The 16,693-nt window shown below is 41.2% G+C and overlaps 1 protein-coding gene across 4 annotated transcripts in view; it reads right to left on the bottom strand.

Annotated features, from left to right (window-relative positions):
* Window positions 1–16,693, bottom strand: part of SCFD2 (sec1 family domain containing 2) — a 401,843-nt gene that overhangs the window by 159,111 nt on the left and 226,039 nt on the right. The gene's annotated exons all lie outside the window — the stretch shown is intronic.

The raw sequence follows: 16,693 nt of genomic DNA, 5'->3' as shown, positions 1-16,693 counted from the left end.
AAAGAAAGAAAGAAAGAAAGAAAGAAAGAAAGAAAGAAAGAAAGAAACCATCATAACAATCTTGGGGAACACTTTTAGCTGGCAGAGTGAGTCAGATGAACAACTAACTGAGAATTCGAAGACATGTCCCAAAGAATGAGCCCCAAGGAGTAGAGTACCTGCTTTTATCCGAGTTCAGTTTATTTAGCCTAAGAGATGTCACATGTGGATTTCCACACAGAAAGGGACAAATCTTTACCTTTGTGAATCTGGAATTCACCAGGGAGGGCAAAAACACACCCAAGCTATCAACAACGTCTGCCCATCATTGCCATTAGGAATCTGATGGCATGGAGCTCTGTCTAGCATACTCATGATCTTAATGTATGCAGGTGGCTGGCGATGAGGAATATACAGTGATCTGGATATAGATCACCGGGAGTAATAGTAACAGCAATAACGAACACTCACATAGTACACACCACGTGCCACGTGTGTGCCGTGTACTTTTCATATCCTGTAGTAACTTATTTAATCCTCAGGACAATCTGAAGCAGTAGATCTCCAGAGGTTAAGTACCTTGTGCAAGCTCACGCAGAGGAACTGGATCGACACCCAGGCAGTCTGGCTTCCCGGTACTCTAAACCACTATGTGTCACTGCCATTAGCCACCTCCCCATCCTCATTTTGTCCCCAAGTGACAGGATGACATATAAGAGTAAACAGAGAGGCAGCGGTATACGGCGAGTGGGAGGAATGTGTCGTTTGTAATCAGGGGACCTTGCCTGGCTCTGCCCTTGCACCTCACCATCGAATCTAAGTCTGAGTTTATCTCGGTCTCATTTCTGATAAGGGTATCTGCTCTACCTCATGTCAGAAAATTATATAAAATACTTTAGGAAAAAGGCCATTACAAACTCAGAATACGAAATGGTCTATGATAACTGTGTAAAAATGCACAAGCAGAATCTGTCTTTCAGGGGAGGGATTATGGGTTCTTTTGCTGCTGTTGTTGAGTTTATTTTAGGTCATTCAAATTTTTTCTTGTAGTTTTTCGGCATTTAAAAAAGTTCTTCAATTGGGGCGCCTGGGTGGCGCAGTCGGTTAAGCGTCCGACTTCAGCCAGGTCACGATCTCGCGGTCCGTGAGTTCGAGCCCCGCGTCAGACTCTGGGCTGATGGCTCAGAGCCTGGAGCCTGCTTCCAATTCTGTGTCTCCCTCTCTCTCTGCCCCTCCCCCGTTCATGCTCTGTCTCTCTCTGTCCCAAAAATAAATAAACATTGAAAAAAAATTATAAAAAAAAAAAAAAAAGTTCTTCAATTAACATGTATTCATTCATATGTTCATTGACTCAGCCAACAAGTATTTATTTACTTCTGCTACAGACCAGAAGACACTGTATTGATTAAAAAAGAAAAAATAACAGAAGATATTTCGATATACGTACACAGGTCCACAATTACTTTGATGTGATCCACAAAAGTAAAAATGTCATATAATGGAGTTAAGTGAAGTTTTTCCTTTAAAGTTCTACCTTTAATATTGTTTCTATATCCACTTTTGAAATCAGAAAATTTTTCAAGTCTTAAAAAGAACTCTAAGTCCTTAAGAGACACAAGATCTTATGAGGGACAGCTTTTTCCCAATAACACCGGACAAATGAGGTGCTGCTCAGACAGTTTCAAAATGGCAGACGGAGAAGTCATGGGCACTGCTTTCTACCAGCTCCAGATTAAGTGGCGACAAACCTTGCCAGCAACAGTCTGGCTAAACAGCTGAGATGATTAACTGACTCAAGCAGACACTAGTGGCCATGAGGAATATTTCAAGATGACAAAGAGCTCAGAACTAGATTAGATTATTCTACTTCAATAATACAGATAACATCTCGACGTCTGGAACTGAAAATTACAGCCCTCCCATTGGAGCCTGATAGTTTTACGTACAGTGGTGGGAGGCTTGAAGGAAGAACAGAAACCAGGAAAAAGCCACACAGATAATGCTCCCGATTGCCAACCCCATCTCTGGCCTCGCTCCAATCCATTCTCTACATTGAGGCTGGTGTTTTATAAAACACAGATATGATCATGTTATTCTGGGGCTGGAAAATCCTTCAATGGCTTCCTACTGCTTTCTTTCCCCAGATGTTTTCTCTCCACGGCCCACAGGCTCTGGATCATCTGGCTCCTGGCTCCCCATTCTCTTTGGGCCTCAGCCATGCCCCCTTCAATTCCTGGAATTTCCAGTGCCCCTTTTTGCTCCCTCTGAAACCTGCTCATTTTTTCGGTCTCTCCACTTCCTGTCATCTGTCAGGTGGCATCTTAACTGTCGCCTCCTTGGAGGGGCCCTGTCCAAACCGTTCTCAACTAGGGCAGGTCTCTTCCAGGATGTGCTCTCTCATAACATCAGGCTATTTTCCTTCACAGCCCTTGTTACAATGTTATAATTAAATACCCATTTGTGTGATTGTTTTATTTCTGTCTGTCTCTTGGTTAAACCGCTAGCTCCATGAAGCAGAAACCACTGGCTCTCCTGCTCCCCAGTGTATTCCCAGAGCCTGGCACTGTAGGGTACTCATGACACTTAGTGACTAAAAGGATGCATGAGTCTAATTTACAAAAGGCAACAAACTTTTGGCACATTTTATTTATCACTGCAGCAGACTGGCTAGATGCTGACTCCTTCTACCTTTTCTTCCTGGTACGGAAAAGGACATTTCGCAGCCTCCCTTCCTTCTAGCTGGGTTCTAGGGGCATGTGACTATGCTCTGGCCAATGGAAGTGAGCAGACATGATGGTCGCCCCACTGAGGACCAGCAACATGACAGCCCACACAATCTTCTGCACCACTCTTTTCCCCAGCAGTGTGGTTGGAAGCTAAAGGCTCTGAGACTCTGAGGAAGCACTTCGGGGAAGGAGCCCAGGTCTCTGAGTGACTTCTCGGAGGAGGGTTATCACAACTATACTGGGCCTGGGTGAGTGAGCAAATGAGTAGAGAAAATGAGTAGTTAGGTTATGCCATTTGATTTGGGGTTTTATATGTTTTTTATTCTTTAATTTTTTTTTATTTGAATAGAGCTGTCACACAATGTTACATTAGCTTCAAGTATACAACATGGTGATGTCCTATATACAAGTATCCTTGTATATATACCTATATATATTTATATTTATATATACACCTTGTATATATACCTTGTATATATGCCTGTATATATACCTATATATGTTTATATATATCCTTATATATATATTTATATATATCATTATATATATCCTTATATATATTTATATATATCCTTACATATATATTTATATATATCCTTATTTATATATATATCCTATATATTTATATTTATATATATCCTTATATATATTTATATATATCCATATATATTTATATATATCCTTATTTATATATATATATCCTATATATATTTATATTTATATATATCCTTGTACATATACCTATATATATTTATATACCTATATCCAAGTATACAACATAGTGATTCAACTTCTTTATACATTATGTATGCTCACCACAGGTATAGCTGCAACCTGCCATCATGCAATGCTATTATAATACCATTGACTAATGAATAAGTCATGGGAATGTTTTGTGTATGTGTGTGTGTGTGTGTGTGTGTGTGTGTGTGTGTGCGCTTAATTACAGTGGCTAGGATTACTCTGGTTAATACAATTGCTTATGTCACTAAATCGTTTCTCTGGCTGGATACAGAGTAAAGCTAATGACACTGAAGTAGACTAGAGACGTATCAAAGTTTATCCCCTCTAAAGTTAAGATCCTGAAGCACCACCTTTAAAAGAAGATTTCATTAAAAAAAAAAAAAAAAAAAAAGGGGCCCCTGGGGGGGCCAGGGGTTAAACGGCCCAATTCAGCCAGGTCACGATCTCGCGGTCCGTGAGTTCGAGCCCCGCGTCGGGCTCTGGGCTGATGGCTCAGAGCCTGGAGCCTGTTTCCGATTCTGTGTCTCCCTCTCTCTCTGCCCCTCCCCCGTTCATGCTCTGTCTCTCTCTGTCCCAAAAAATAAATAAACGTTGAAAAAAAAATTAAAAAAAAATAAATAAAAGAAGATTTCAATTAAAGAGGAAAGTAAGGATTTTAAAATTAGTCCTGCCAAGCTCTTCCCCTCATATCCTCGTCAAAAGGCAGGAAGTTCTGAAAGTCTAGGATGGGAGGAGGAAAAAAAACATACAGAAGCGACACAAACATGTTGGAAGGGAGATGAAGCCATCAAAGAATAATGACTGGTCCCTCAATTAGAGCTAATTTTCCTATGGGGCCCAAACCTATAGGCCAGATAGATATTTGGCAGCAGGCCCCCTTTGTTTTAATAAAAGTGCCCTAGGGAATCTAATTATTTAAAAAAATATGAAACAGGTCATAGCACTCCCCTTCTAAAAATCTTTCAAAGGCTTTACAATGCCTTTAAAATTTTTTTTTAATGTTTATTTATTTTTGAGAGAGACAGAGACAGAATGTGAGTGGGTTAGGGACAGAGAGAGAGGGAGATACAGGATCCGAAGCAGGCTCCAGGCTCCGAGCTGTCAGCACAGAGACTGACATGGGGCTCAAACCCATGAGCTGTGAGATCATGACCTGAGCTGAAGTCGGACGCTCAACTGACTGAGCCACCCAGGCGCCCCCACAATGCCTTTATAATAAAATCCAAGATCCTTAAGGGACCACAAGCTCTCACACAACTGGGTCACTGTCTACATCTCCAGCTCCAACTCTGTCACCTTTCCCCGCTTCCCTCTTCATTCCAGATATACCAACTTTCTTTTAGTTTCTGGGACTTTAAGGGTGTCTTCCCACCCTGAGGCCTTTGCCTATGCTGTTCCCCTCCTTTCTCCTAGCTAACTCCTGCTCACCCTCCAGTTCTCAGATCCGTTGTCATTTCCCTAAGAAAGCATTTTCCATGGGCACCTGAGTGGTTCAGTTGGTTAAGCATCCGACTTTGGCTCAGGTCATGATCTCATGGCTCATGGGTTTGAGCCCCATGTCAGTCTCTGTGCTGACAGTTCGGAGCCTGAAGCCTGCTTCGGATTCTGTCTCCCTCTCTCTGTGCTCCTCCCCCACTCATGCTCTGTCTCTCTTTCTCTCTCTCTCTCTCTCTCTCTCTCTCTCAAAAATAAATAAACATTAAAAAAAAAATTTTTTTAAAGGAAGCATTTTTCAACCCTCCATATTAGGGCAGAATCTTGACTAATTGCAAGACAATTGCTTGACTAATTACAAACTTCTTGTCATATGTCCTAATGTCTGGCACACAGTAAGTTCTCAATAATCAGTTGTTAACTGATAAGGTAGAAGGTCATGGGAGGCAATAAAGAATAAAAAAATAAAAGCCTTACATTATGAACTAGGACATCATTGAGCCATGTTTATTTGAGATGTTCAAGGTCTTAATGTTGCAGCTACTGACAGATCTTTGGTCCTTCAGGTGAGATAGTGGGACAGCCCCAACTTAAAGGCCAAATGGTAATTGGGACTTACACAATGAACATTTTGTGAAAAGGGCAAAAATGAAAGAGGGGAAGGAGTCCGTTCTTGATCCACTTTCAGGTAATTTTAGGATAAGAACTGAAAAAAAACCAGTAGTCGCAAGTGACCACAGAGGTATTTCTGTACAATGCACCACTATACAGCACTCAAAAAGGCAGGCGACCGCCATATGCAATAAGAGGGATGGGTCTCACAGACAAAATGTTGAAGAAGAGAAGCCAGGCACAAAGGAGCACATAGTGTCTGAGTCCAGCTACATAAAACTTATGTGTGGTGGTGGAGGTCAGAATGGCAGTTACCTCTTGGGGGACCGATGGAAAGATGTACGAAGCTGCTGCTGGAAACACGGCCTGTACACGTAGGTGCACACCTATGCAAAATTCATTAGGCTACAGACTTCTGGTTGGCGCACTTTACGTAGGTGGTACTTTAATGAACAGGAAAACCAGGAGTTCACTGCTGAAAACCCCACCCCCCCTTCACTCTACCACCGGTCTACAGGACCAGGCCTACATTCCTCAGGAGGGGACACAAAGCCCTTTGTAATCTAGCCCTGCCCCACCCCCAGAAGCTCTTGTTTCAGTCCATGGGCTCCACGCCTGCACAATGTGCTCCAGTCACATGGTTCTCCTGAAACTCTTAAGGGTGCCACTCTACTGCTCACCGCCATCTGCTGTTCCCTTGCCTAGAGAGGAATCGGCCTGCTGTGTACCTGGCACCCTCCTACTCCTCAGAAAATAGCTCTGCTCTGCCCCCTTGCGGAACACTCCCTGGCTTTCCTTGGGGCTTAGCCAGGAGCATCTTCCCCCTGGTGCCCTGTATACTTTTCATCTCTCCTATAATTCTGTATTTTAGTTAAGTTTTTACACGTCTGCTGCCCCACTAAATTTAAGATTCCTCAAGGGCAAGAATCTTGAATCGAAAAATATACCAAAATCCATCTAACAGGTAGCAAAGCACAAGAGGACATTTTAACCAATGTTATTTCAAACAAACTAAATTAGCTTCTGAGAGTTTAAGAAGCCAGAGATGGGTGGGGTAACGAATTACAATGAGTAGCTTGGTCATCAAAAATGAAGCTTTTTGTTTAAGTCCAACTTTAAAAAGTTAAACTTAACGGGTTAAGGGAAGTGGCAATGAGGATAATTTAGGGGTTTTGTATTTGTGGGTGTAGGGCATGGGTTAAGGCCAGGATATTCAGAGTAATATCAGTAATGACACTTAATTATGGTATCTAACATTTATTGAACGCTTACTATCGACTAGGCAATTTGCATCCATTACTGGATTTAATCTTCAAAGCACCCCCTTGAAGGACGGCTATTAATCTCCATCCTACACATTAGGACACTGATGTTCCAAGACGTCAAGTAGCCTGCTGGTGATCACACAGACAGGAGACGGCGGAGTTCGGATTCCAACTGAAGCCTGCAAAACTCCGGAGCCTGAGGCAGTGAGACTGGGACCAAGGACACTCTGAGAAGAGCGTCTCAGAGGCCACACCACAGCAGGGTGACCGACAGAAAAGTAACATGGCCTTTCTCCCCTGTGTCCACTCGTAGCATTGAAATGTCCACAGCCAGAGACCGACCCTTGAGGAAAGAATGCCTGGGAGTCCCAGAGGTATGGAAAGTAGCCAAACGGCAGGTCCGTTACAAAACCACATATGAGGGTGTGTGGCAATTTCCTGTAAGGTCTTCATCCCAATACCTACTAGGATAAAACAGAACCACCCTAAAGGAACCCACAAGAAGACATATTTAAAGCAGCGGCTACCGACGTCTCCACGCCAAAAAGAAAAAAAAGGGGGGGGGGGGAGAAACACCGGGTCGCGACAGAAGCTTATGACAGACACGAGGGTCCTCGAGTAACCCACAACAAACTGTGCCAATGCCTTGGCAAGCCAGATGCCATCTGCTTTATTTTGGGCAAATGCTGGGCACAGTGTATTTAGTGTGGCTTCCTAGGGTTCTGGGTATTGGAGCATGTGTCCCTTTGCTTGGCTTCTTTCCTGGCTGGCTACAAGCAAAATGACTGCTCTGGCCACGGCAGACCACCATCAGAAGAACCACCAGCCTTGTAAGAGACTCTTCATGTGGTTCGCTCCTGGTCCTGGTACTTAACTAAAAGGAAAGGGTAAGAAAGTACCCCCAAACGCACGTGTGTATCCCTGGCACCCGCACCAAATGATGCTGCCAGATTTTTTTTTTTAATGTTATTCCTCAAGGGACCTTCCAAAACCAACATTTCCAGGGTGTCCTGATACTCTGTAATATAGCTAAAAAAAAAAAAAAAAAAATTTTTTTTTTCAGGTCATAAGGGAAGGCAAACAGACACATTTTTTACATTGACAGGCCTAGAAAAATAACAATGCGCTGCCTGTATTACACAAAGGGGCCTTGTATTTTTACAGCTAAGCTGCATTAAAATACAACCAGTGGGCCCAGACTAAATCAATTTAATGACCTCAGGTGAAGGCCCGGGGGACGTCCATTCTTACGGCAATTCTCGAGCACTCAGCCTCAGCCACAGTTTCGACTGGGGTCCCGCGATGACTCTGAAATGTTAACGTCAAATGTATGTTTTGGCCTTCAAAGAAATGACAGCTCTTGGACTTAAGTGAAGGAAAAAGAGCAGATTTTATAGGAAAGTGCTGATTCTGTTTTATCCACCACAAAGAGGCTGACATTTAATATTTTTTCCTAAATATTATTCAATTAAATTGCACAATCACACATGAAATACAATCTCAACGCTAACGAGTAGTGGGAACTATCGTGAATCCCTCCTTGATGCAGGATCTTCCATAATATATGGTGTGTTTCTAATTGTTCAGCTGCTCTCATAAAGAACTATGGTTGGCCAGTAATAACTTATGTTTCTATTCATTGCTCTGTCTCCTTCAGTTCTAGATCCTTCCATATACTGGAACACAGTGATGAAAGGGGAAGAGGAATTACAGCAGAATTAAAGCTCAGTAAAGCTGGGAGAAGATATGTGGCACCTAAGGCTGAGAGGGAGGGTAACAGAAGCCTCTCATTAGTTTTCCAATGTGATAGAGCATAAACGTAAAGTCATACAATACCTCGTGCTGTGTCTGTAGCCAGAAAGTTATCAACACGGATACAAAGTAGCTAACTGGCAGTGCAGAGACTAGCAGGAACTTGACCCCAGCATAGAGAGTGGAGGTAGCTTAGCAAGTGGAGAAGCACTCATTACTATCCTACGAGCCATCTCTGGAATTCAAGCAAAAGACACCTCCCCCCCGCCCCCCCCCCCCCCCGTCCTCAGCACCACCTAACTTCTGAGTGTCACTAATGTCATCAGATGAAATCTGACCATTCAACAGACAGTTGGATTTATTACTAACTTAGTTAACTACAAACGTAGTTAGAAATACGATGAATTTTTTTGAAATATTTTTCTAAGTTTATTTTGAGAGAGAGAACCAGTGGAGGCTGGGCAAAGAGATAGGATCCAAAGTGGGCTTTGTGCTGACAGCAGAGAGCCCTATGTGGGGCTTGAACTCATGAACCATAAGATCGTGACCTGAGCTGAAGTTTAACATTTAACAGACTGAGCCACCCAGGTGCCCCACAAATATGATGAATTTTAACAGTCTACTTTCAATAACAATGCTAAGACAGAGCTGGTAATTTTAGAATTCCATGCTACTGCTATTAAATATAATATTTAAATAATAGAGTCCTATTTCATTTATAAGTAATTCTTCACTAGTATGTTTTTACATAATTTTGGAGGGTAGAGGAGATTCATTTATTTTCAGAAAACATATGAACTGATCTTACATTTAGTAAAAAAAAAAATAATAATGTATGCTTTTACTACTCAAGTCAGTCAGATAACCACACAGATAGCTGACTGTGTCTTCGGTTCCAATACACTTAATGTCTCAGGGAAAATGGCTTTTTTTAATAGATGCAGAATTTCAGGACCAAAGCCTAAATTAGCAGTGAACTAGATGCATATTACAGTGACCTGGAGAGTTTTAAAATTTGTTATTGCCAGGCCACGCCTTAGGCCAATAACATCAGAATCTCTCAAGGTGGAATCAGGCACCAATAGTTTTGTTTTCATTTTGTTTTTGTTTTTGTGTGTGTTTCTTTTTCTTTTCTTTTTTTTAAAAATTAATTAATTAATTGATATTTCATTTTATATCCAAGTTAGTTAGCATATAGTGCAACAATGATTTCAGGAGTAGATTCTTTAGTGCCCCTTACCCATTTAGCCCATCCCCCCTCCCATAACCCCTCCAGTAACCATCTGTTTGTTCTCTATATTTAAGAACCTCTTATGTTTTGTCCCCCTCCCTGTTTTTATATTATTTTTGCTTCCCTTCCTTTATGTTCATCTGTTTTGTATCTTAAAGTCCTCATATGAGTGAAGTCATATTGATATTTGTCTTTCTCTGACTAATTTCGCTTAGCATAATACCCTCCAGTTCCATCCACATAGTTGCAAATGGCAAGAGTTCATTCTTTTTGATTGCCGAGTAATACTCCATTGTATATATATACCACATCTTCTTTATCCATTCATCCATAGATGGACATTTGGGCTCTTTCCATACTGTGGCTATTGTTGATAGTGCTGCTATAAACATGGGGGTGCATGTGTCCCTTCGAAACAGCACACCTGTATCCCTTGGATAAATGCCTAGTGGTGCAATTGCTGAGTCGTAGGCTAGTTCTATTTTTAGTTTTTTGAGGAACCTCCATACTGTTTTCCAGAGTGGCTGCACCAGCTTGCATTCCCACCAACAATGCAAAAGAGATCCTCTTTTTCCGCATCCTCGCCAACATCTGTTGTTGCCTGAGTTGTTAATGAGCCATCCTGACAGGTGTAAGGTGGTATCTCATTGTGGTTTTGATCTGTATTTCCCTGGTGAGTGATGTTGCGCATGTTTTCATGAAGGCACCAATAGTTTTAAAACTCCTCAGGTGATTCCGATTTGCAGTCAAAATTCAAAACTACTGTCAAAATAGAATGCAAGATTACCCCTAACCTGCTGCCCTGAATGAATCTTTCAGCTTGGATGTCTGAGTTTGCATTCTTTATCAATTGCTTAAGAAATAATTGCTGATGGGGCGCCTGGGTGGCTCAGTCGGTTGAGCGTCCGACTTCGGCTCGGGTCACGATCTTGAGGTCCGTGAGTTTGAGCCCCGCATCGGGCTCCGGGCTGATGGCTCAGAGCCTGGAGCCTGCTTCCGATTCTGTGTCTCCCGCTCTCTCTGCCCCTCCCCCGTTCATGCTCTGTCTCTCTCTGTCTCAAAAATAAATGAACGTTAAAAAAAATTAAAAAAAAAAGAATTGCTGAGAACTTGCAGTTATATGTTGAAGACTGAATATACAAGTTTATACTGGCTTGTCTAACAAGCTTCTAAAACTGACAGTAAAGCAGTAAAAAAGGTAGTAACTCACAAGGACACAAAATAGGACAGACAGGAGATGCGCCTGATTCAAGATAAAAAGCACATGGCGAGAAAAACACTGAGTAGCATGTCATTCAGCCACAACAGCTCAGAAACATTCAGGAAATCGGGGGACCAGAAACCGCTGTAGGCCAGGGTATAGAGTGGAGGTAAGTGGTAATGGCGACAAGTGATTGAAAGACTATCAGCTATCTTCCCTAGACCAACTCCCGCGAGGTGATGGATCTCTCCCTTCCAAGGAAAAGGAGATTGATCTTGGATAAAATGAAATAGAGAGCCCCCAAAACCCAGGACACCAAAAATAGCAGAGTGAGGCTGAGGCAAGGAAAACAGGGGGATACTGGAAGGTGATACCTAGCTCGCCCCTCGTCCTGGAGCAGCTCTGGGAATGCTGGTGGTAAGGCTTAAACCTTCAGAAAGGCGAATGAAAGGGAATTCTTTTTTTTTTTTTTTAACTGCAAAGGAATTCTTGACCACTTTGTCTGTCCCTGTGTGCCACAGGCATCTCTGGCAGTCTGGTGAAGCCTATGGAAACACGTGCAGAATGATGTTTTTGAATGCATAAAATAAAATAAATAAGATTGCTAAGAAAACTAATTATATTGAAATGCAATTCCCCAAATGGACAAAAACTGTGATATATGCGTTTTTTTATTGCCCTATAAAATAATACGATCTAGTGTTAGGTCCCAAACTGCTATATTTCAAGTTAGCAATGAGTATGAATAATCCCTCAAGATACCTGCAACAACAATACCATAATCAAACATACCTTGATTGTTATTGGTAAAAAAAAAAAAAATTATAAATACAAAAAGTAGACCTTAGATTACAGACCTAAGAAGACTTGGGCTGGAAGAGTCCACTCTGGAGGACTGGACCAACGTGAGAGAAAAGGCCCACAGATACTTCTGTTCAGGTTCAGGGGCTTGTTGGCTAGTTGATACAGCCCACCAGGCACCAAAAGCAGAGTCCTATCCATTCACAGAACCATTAAATAGGAATAAGGTCACCAAAAATCTAAGACAAGCCTCCAACATAAAGACAGAGATCAAAACAAACAGAATAAAGCAATTCAGAGGATATACAAATAATGCAGGGCATTACCAAAATGATAAGGAATATCTTCAGAGAGAAGAGAATTACATCAGTGTAATAAGAACAGGATGCCTGGGGCACCTGGGTGGCTCAGTCAATTGAGCGACTGACTCCCAGTTTCTGCTCAGGTTATGATCTCACGGTTTGTGGGAATGAGCCCCACGTCAGGCTCTGCATGACAGCACAGAGCCTGCTTGGGATTCTCTCTCCTTCTCTCTGTCCCTCTCTGGCTCTCTCTTTCTTTCTCTCTCTCTCCCTCAAAATAAATAAATAAATATTGAAAAAAAATGTTTTAAAAAGGAGAGGATGCCTTATAACATTCAGAGAACAAGAAAGAGCTCTCACGATTTCAAAATGATAACAGAAATCATTCGAAAAGCCAAAAGAAGGGTTGAAAGGTAAAGCCAAAGTGATCTTACACCTAGAAAAAAAGGGAAATGAAGTAGAAAGAAAAAAATCCTTAGAGAATCATCCAGGAAGTTCAATACGTGAATAATAAGAGATGAAAAAAAAATGTGGCAAGTATCAAAGAAATAATACAAGAATGAAGAACACGCTTCCAGATAGTTACCGCAGAAACATACAGCTTATTGGATGAAAACAGGATTCCCTAAGCACTCCTGAGAAAGATTTTTTTTCACGCAATTGAACGGGTGGGTCTTTTTCTGTTCATCTGAGTGAACATTTCCAGAGCAGAGTGAACAGACACCCTGCTTTGGCAAAACGTTGAACGTCCCACTGTCTCTAGATGCCATTCACTTACAGTCGGATAAATCATTCAAGTAGTAACAACTGCAAAATGTTTGCCACTATAAAGAATCTCTAGGTTATCTTGCTCAGCATTCACCTGGTGGGCAGAAGGAGCAAAGTGAAGAAGTCATTTTGGAGGTGAGTGGGGGGTGAATGAAGGAGCAGGGGGCAGCTGTCTGGTAGATAGCGGCAGACAGGAAGGCGGGGGGCCCAAGGAGAAATACAAATGTTCCTTTTACTCAAGAAAACCAAACAGTCTCTGACCAGCCTCAACTCCCTGCAGGGGAATGAAACTGAACAGCAACAGATGAATGGAGGAGACTGTCCAGCTTTGAGAGCCCACCAGACCACCCTGGGACCTATATTGTAGCTCCACCTTCTCTTAGCCCACATCTGGGATCTCACCAGATCTCTAGCCCCAGTTTGGGGATTTGTCTGCCACAACAGACAAATAAACAAACACACTAAGTGGTGAATAAGATGTCTTTTGTACGGTACACAATAGCATAATGCTTCAGGTGTTGCAGGATACTTGTGTAAATAAGAGTAATAACATATAATTTATTGTCTATTATATTATGTATTATTATATTATTTATATATATTATATGTTATTATATACATTATAATTATCATAATATTAGTATGTCAATTATATATTATAATATATAAATTAAGTCTTATTACTATTGATTGAACTCTTACCATACGCTAGGCCTTGTGCCGGTTAAATCCTCCCACAGCTGTGAAAAAGGGAGGTGTCATTAGCTCCATTCTACAGACGAAGAAACTCAGTAAAGCAGAGAGCCACCATTTGGAACCCCTCTGGGCCTAGCACGACAACATCTCGTCTCATCCAGCGTTCACAGCAACCATACGAAGTAGGCATTTTAGAGATGTGGAAACGGAGGTCCCGTAAGTGCCAAGTGGCAGAGTGGATCTGGTTGTGTTGGACTTCAGAGCCTGCCTGATCACTTACCCACTGACTTATAAACCAAGCAGAGCCCAGTTGGCTCATCTCCATTTTGCAAATGCCTTTTGGTAAATCTCCTTCTCTTTTTCTTGACAGACCGGGAAGGGGTAATGTGTAAGCCCCTTCTTCCATATAGCTCAGTTTCAAAAGCTAATTCAGAGCAGTGTAACTCGATTCAAGACTCCTTGTCGTGGCAGGAGGCTGAGTGTGATTTCAGTAACTCTCAGAACAAACCTATTGCTCCTTGCAATTTTATAACCTGAAATTGTACGTGGTAAGAAATCCCTAGATCTACAGTAACTAGACACATTAAGCGAGCTCGCTCTTCCTTTTTTAATGATAATCTTTCCACTTTCAGTGAGAAAAACAGAGTTTCACACCAAAATGATTCTTGGGCTCATTTCGTGTAATTTTCTTCTTTGTTTACAAATGGGGACACTGAGGTCCACAAAAATAATTCCTTCAAATGAGCCAGAAAAAATTTTTTTCCATAATACTTAGGCCAACACAATATGCCTTGCTCAGTAATTAACGAAGAATGGACACTTTTTTTAATTAAAAAAAAGAGTTGTAGAGTTACGTCAGAGTGCTAAGGAAATAGAAGCCTAGGTAATTCTACTTCCTCTATGAAAAACTTACTGTGCTCTGTATTACCCAAAGCTGTCACAGGGCTACTGTGAAGGGCCATTTGATGCAGCCTCTGACTTATGAAGGACCTCTAAATGTGGATATGTGGCATGACACGTTATTATTATTATTTTTTCATTCTCATTGTCTCATGAGAACACAGTGGCTGCCTGCTGGGATAATGCAACAGACTTAGTGCACAAGGAGACAGGAGAACCCACTGGCCTTTCACTGAGCAAGACATTAAAAGAAATTCATAAAAATTTAAAATAATGCCACTCCATTATATCTATATATCTATATAGATATATATAGTTACTGAAAATATAGTTATTTTTAGAAATATATGTTATATGTTAACACATAATGGGTTGGTTATTGTCCAGTTTAATTTCTAATTGATAAAACTTACGTACACGAAGCTCTCTGTGGTTTCCGAATTATTTATAAAAATGTCAAGAGGTCCCAAAAGGCCATAAAGTTCAAGAACTGCTGCCTTATTGGGTCATAACACGTAGAGTGCACTATGAATTCAGAACCTATCCTGTAATTATTTTGTGAGCAGCAAAAATACACTGCATTATATTTTTGGTTAAAAACATCAACCAAGTGCTTTTATAGAAATAGAATATAATACAAATACCAATATTTAAAACATGCTATAAGTTTTACAGGCCTGTTTTGACATTTCTCTATTTCACATGTGCTGAAAGCTTTTAAAACATTAGGCTTTTCTTGAATTCCGAACACCCACCAATGAAGAAAACACAAACTTGAACTCCTACATTTTGGCATTGCCAATTCTAATGGTTAATGTTTATTGAGCTCTTACTCTGTGCTGGGCCCATTTCTAAGTGTTTTCCACCTGTTCTCTCAGCGAGTCCTCACCACGATACAGAGAATGATTTGTCCAAGCTCAGACTTCGGGTAAGTGGGAGAGCTGAGATTGGACCCAGGTAGTCTGTTTTCAGAGCCCCTGCTCTAAACCACTAGGACGTACCCAGCCCACTCCTGTCTTGGGAACCTTCTTCTCCTACTCTACAGAAGAGAAGGCAATGTAAGCACAAATGAAACGGGAAATACAAACCAGCAAGACTTTTCAGAGTATGATGGGATGTGGATGAGAGTCCATGGTTCTGCCTTCTGTTGCCTTTCCATCGTGGGTTCCTCTAGGGCAGAGTTCTGCTTACTGCAGTTGTGTTATTTATTCATTTGGAAAATAACCCCTATGTGTGAAGTGCTTCAGGGCGGGAGATCAGATGGTAGTTTCTAAGGGCTTTTTCCCTGGGGAGGTGTGTCGCAAGAAATTCTCATAAAGGCAATATGCCCCCCTATTTCCATTATGCAAATCTGATCGCTTTTCTCCGTCCTTCCTCTGCACTTCAAAAGGAAATGCGACACTAGTAGACAATGATACAAGAGAGTCTCTTCTGTGAGTCCATTTAGTTCTGTGTACACAACAGCTAACTTGGAAATTTTGTTCATTTCTGTTCAAACTCAGCTTCTAGTTATCGGAGAACCAAACAAAGAATGATAGGTATTTTATGGCACGCCTGGGTGGTTCAGCTGGTTAAGCAGCCGACTCTTGATTTTGGCTCAGGTCACGATCTCATGATCCGTGGGGTCGAGCCCCACATTGGGCTCACAGGACCGGGCCTGCTTCGGATCCTCTGTCTCCCTCTCTCTGCCTCTCCCCAACTTGTGCACGCACTTTCTTTCTCTCTCCAAAAAAAAAAAAAAATGTTAGAAAAAAGTTTTTTAAATGATAGGTAATTTTTGCTTAAGTATTATACGTACCTAGTAGCAGAAATATATTTCAAGTCAGTTGGGGAACTGAGGAATGGGAAGAATGATATTCTGATTGATACCTCAAATCATGAGCTCTGCCTACCTATGCTTTTAAAAGTTTATTCAAATATTACAACTTTTCTCCTACCATGATATAAATGTAATAAAATTACAAGATAAAATTACGATTCAACTCTGACACACAGTAAAAGAAAGTATTTTTGCTTCAAGTGAGAGATGTAATATCACACATGTGATTAGACAGAAGAAAACTTGCTTTTCAGGTGCACTCCAGGAATTTAGTCTCTTGAAAAACAAGGCTACTATCATTGTACAGAATACACATAATGTAACAGAAGCACAGTGATATGAAAACACAATTACAAATGTGAAATGAGCTTGGCCTACTAAAAAGAATCATTCATCTGGTAATATTCTGAGTTCATATTGAGATGACATAAATGGAAGCTTCATTTATAAAAATCTATGTTTA

This window comes from Herpailurus yagouaroundi, unplaced genomic scaffold (genome assembly GCF_014898765.1).
Source record: "Herpailurus yagouaroundi ecotype Mexico unplaced genomic scaffold, PumYag 28, whole genome shotgun sequence".
In the NCBI taxonomy this organism is placed as follows: Eukaryota; Metazoa; Chordata; class Mammalia; order Carnivora; family Felidae; genus Herpailurus; species Herpailurus yagouaroundi.
Note: the sequence above shows the minus strand (reverse complement) of the source record. Positions and strands in the feature narration are given on the sequence as shown.